Genomic DNA, 4,483 nt, shown 5'->3' on the forward strand with positions numbered 1-4,483 from the left:
GCCATTACCACAAGCCCGTCCTCCCCAATTAAGGTGCCAACAGCCTCCTCTGAGAGACAGAAGTAATAAATTGACCATGGAGAACATATGATGCACAATGGAATAGGGCTCGCAGTGACATCTACTGACTAAATCAAGGTATAACTTATCTGCGTCCAAGAAATTGCTTTGATTGATGATTACACAAATTGGGAGAATTGACACTACTGGTGCCTCATGCGCAACAGCAAATCCTGACGGGGAACGTTCCAGTGGTATGTGGTTTCTGACAACTATTATATATACACAATACCAGTTAAAGGTTTGGACACACCTACTCATTCAAGGGTTTTTCTTTATTTTTACTATTTTCTACATTGTAGAATAATAGTGAAGACATCAAAAGTATGAAATAACACAAAAAAAGTATATTTTATATTTGATATTCTTCAAAGTAGCCCCCCTTTGCCTTGATGACAGCTTTGCACACTCTTGGCATTCTCTCAACCAGCTTAATGAGGAATGCTTTTCCAACTATCTGGATGGAGTTCCCACAAATGCTGAGCACTTGTTGGCTGCATTTACTCCACTCTGCTGTCCAACTCATCCACAAACCATTTCAATTGGATTGAGGTCGGGTGATTGTGGAGGCCAGGTCATATCCCGAGTGGTGCAATGGTCTAAGGTCCTGCATCTCAGTGCTAGTGGCGTCCCTATGGTTTGAATCCAGGCTGTATCACAACCAGGCCGTGATTGGGAGTCCCATAGGGCGGCGCACAATTGGCCCAGCGTCGTCCGGGTTTGACCGGTGTAGGCCGTCATTGTAAATAAGGTTTTGTTCTTAACTGACTTGCCTTGTTAAATAAAGGTTGAATTTAAAAAAGAATAATAAAAATCTGAGTCAGCACTCCATCACTCCCCTTGGTCAAATAGCTCTTACACAGCCTGGAGGTGTGTTTTGGGTTATTGTCCTGTTGAAAAACAAATGATAGTCCCACTAAGAGCAAACCAGATGGGGTGGCGTATCACTGCAGAATGGTGTGGTAGCCATGCTGGTTAAGTGTGCCTTGAATTCTAAATAAATCACAGACTGTGTCACCAGTAAAGCACCCCCACACCTCCTCCTCCATGCTTCACAGTGGGAACCACACATGCGGAGATCATCCGTTCACCTACTCTGCGTCTCACAAAGACACGGCGGTTGGAACCGGTCACCAGACCAAAGGTCAGATTTCCACTGGTCTAATGTCCATTGCTCGTGTTTCTTGGCCCAAGCAAGTCTCTTCTTCTTATTGGTGTCCTTTAGTAGTGGTTTCTTTGCGTCAATTCAACCATGAAGGCCTGATTCACGCAGTCTCCTCTGAACAGTTCATGTTGAGATGTGTCTGTTAGTTGAACTCTGTGAAAAAATTTATTTGGGCTGCAATCTGAGGTGCAGTTAACTCTAATGAACTTATCCTCTGCAGCAGAGGTACCTCTGGGTCTTCAATTCCTGTGGCAGGCCTCATAAGAGCCAGTTTCATTATAGCGCTTGATGGTTTTTGCGACTGCACTTGAAGAAACTTTAAAAGTTCTTGATATTTTCCAGATTTACTGACCTTCGTGTCTTAAAATAATGATGGACTGTCATTTCCCTTTGCTTATTAAAGCTGTTCTTGCCATAGAATGGACTTACCAAATTGGGCTATCTTCTCTAGACCACCGCTACCTTGTCACAACACAACTGATTGGCTCAAACACATGAATTTAATAAGGAAAGAAATTCCACAAATTAACTTTTAACAAGACACACGTTAATTGAAATGCATTCCAGGTGACTACCTCATGAATCTGGTTGAAAGAATGCCAAGAGTGTGCAAAGCTGTCATCAAGGCAAAGGGTGGCTACTTTGAAGAATCTCAAATATAACATCTATTTTGATTTGTTTTACACTTTTTTGGTTACTACATGATTCCATATGCGTAATTTCATGGTTTTGGTGTCTTCACTATTATTCGACAATGTGGAAAATAGCCAAAATAAAGAAAGACCCTGGAATGAGTAGGTGTGTCCAAACTTTGGACTGGTATTGTATGTATAAATTCAGTACACACAAATAATCAATACTGCTAGTCTATATGTGACATGGTTATGTCTTGTTGCAATTATGGGTGGGGCTTGGCAGTTAATTAGCACGCTTTTGGCTTATTCCTGGGCAAGACCTAAACCATGTCACATATTCATTAATCTAAAAATTCAATTTCATAGAAAAGCAAACACAGAATGGTAATAACATTCTTATTTTTCTTTGCAATGAATCATCAAGGCGTGTCAGCATCTCATGAAATGGCAGAGCGTGATTGGCCCTAGGTGGACAAGTACAAGGGCCGTATCACCAGTGCAGGCAAAGGTATGGAGTGGACCCAGCTGTCCTCGTGGTATCGTCTCTAGAGAGTCCAGGGGTGGGACAGGACTGGTCAATCGCTCAGGTTGACAATGGAAATGCCCATGGGCTAATGCAGGTAATATAAGCCTTTGAGAATGAATGTGAGACTCTGGATCAGGGGTTGAAATGACATAATTACAATCATGATTATGTGCAGGCTGTAGAGACGTCATTTTTACACCCATTATTATAATCTGGTTGTTCAATTTCAAACATTTGTTTACCCACTGTGCAACTGCTTCCCAGGAGGTCATGTCTAATGTGGAATGATTTGTTTTTTTTATTTTACCTTTATTTAACTCGGCAAGTCAGTTAAGAACAAATTATTATTTTCAATGTCGGCCTAGGAACAGTGGGTGAACTGCCTTGTTCAGGGACGACAGATTTGTACCTTGTTGCAGAACGACAGATTTGTACCGTGTCAGCTCGGGGATTCAATCTTACAACCTTTCGGTTAACTAGTCCACCGCTCGGACCACTAGGCTACGCTGCCGCCCCACTATTGTTTGATGAACATTCTACAATACACTATGAGTCTACAGAATCTACAGTTCCATCGATTGGATCTACAATTCCATTGGAGATCTCGGTTATTTTGCGAGGTTGACAAGCGCTGCCACAGTCCAAAAGGGGGGGGGGGGGGGCATGGGACAGTCGGGAACATATCGACCAAAGGCACACAGATGTTGTTCGGCTCCTATTCAGATGTCGAGAAAAGAAGTAGCCTCACTGGACCAAGGAGCAGTAGCTGAAATGTATTGACTGACTCACTCCTGGATTGAGCTGATGAATCATACATGTTGTAGTAGCGTACGCAGCTACTAACCTATTGTGTTTATGTTTAACCTATTGTGTTTATGTTTAACCTATTGTGTTTATGTTCAACCTATTGTGTTTATGTTTAACCTATTGTGTTTAGGTTCAACCTATTGTGTTTATGTTTAATCTATTGTGTTTATGTTCAACCTATTGTGTTTATGTTTAACCTATTGTGTTTATGTTCAACCTATTGTGTTTATGTTTAACCTATTGTGATTATGTTCAACCTATTGTGTTTATGTTTAACCTATTGTGTTTATGTTCAACCTATTGTGTTTATGTTCTTCATGGGCGTTGGCAGCCTACAATATGGGGGCTGGCAGCATCTCCTCATATGAGCAGGTGGACGCTAAAACCACTGGAGGGAATTATGCCAATGATGTTGTTGCCAGAGCTCAATATTTGAAAAAAACATGGCTATTAAAAGTCTCACAGGCTGACTGTCAGTCTGTCATTCCAAGGAAAGAGAATTACATCCTTTGTTTTTGAGGTCTGCTGTAAACTCCTATTAAAACGTTGGATTACAATTTAATTTTATGTTCATAAACAAGAGTTATAATAGGCTATTACAGACATTATTATATTGTATTGTATTTTTCACATGTTTATGCATTCATCTCTAACATAGTTCACTTCACTTTCTGAGAAAGATCATGTATAATAAGTCATGTAAGGCTTTGCAGTCTCAGGTTTTACAACAATGCTTTACATTACACATCACACAAGTGCCTAATAAAACGCATTATTAGCCTACAATTGTATTTTGTTGACTTCTGATTAAGCAACCATCATTATGAGACTTTATAATGCCACTAATACAACATACGTTACCTGATTCTGTTTAATGGACTATTGTTATGATAATACTTTTTAATATGCCTACATATTGGATATAGTTGTTATAAAGTCTCTAAATAAATCGACAAAGTAGTTGGCCTGGACTACATATTGTTGAATGATATTAACGGTTTCCCCAAACTATCTCTGGGTATTCCATTTAGGCAAGTAGGCCAAGACATTTCTGTTTTGTCTGATCCCTAAAGATGGCGCTATGCATTTAAAGTGAGTTTTATCTACCGTTCAAAGAGAAGAGGCACGCTTTAGTCTACACTTGTCATTATTGCTTTTCGACAGCAGGAGATCGGGCTGTTTGGTCATTATAATGTAGAAAGGGAACATACATATTGTCATTGAGCATGGACAACTGAGGACACACAACTTCAAGGGATGGAAATATTGTCATCTTCACACCGTGAGACT

General features: G+C 40.3%; 1 pseudogene; it reads left to right on the plus strand.

The window, feature by feature from the left end:
* The first annotated feature begins 2,299 nt into the window (after positions 1–2,299).
* On the plus strand, positions 2,300–3,712 carry LOC139423520 (lysozyme G-like; annotated as a pseudogene).
* The last annotated feature ends 771 nt before the right edge of the window (positions 3,713–4,483 follow it).

Source organism: Oncorhynchus clarkii, chromosome 13 (genome assembly GCF_045791955.1).
Source record: "Oncorhynchus clarkii lewisi isolate Uvic-CL-2024 chromosome 13, UVic_Ocla_1.0, whole genome shotgun sequence".
Lineage (NCBI taxonomy): Eukaryota > Metazoa > Chordata > Actinopteri > Salmoniformes > Salmonidae > Oncorhynchus > Oncorhynchus clarkii.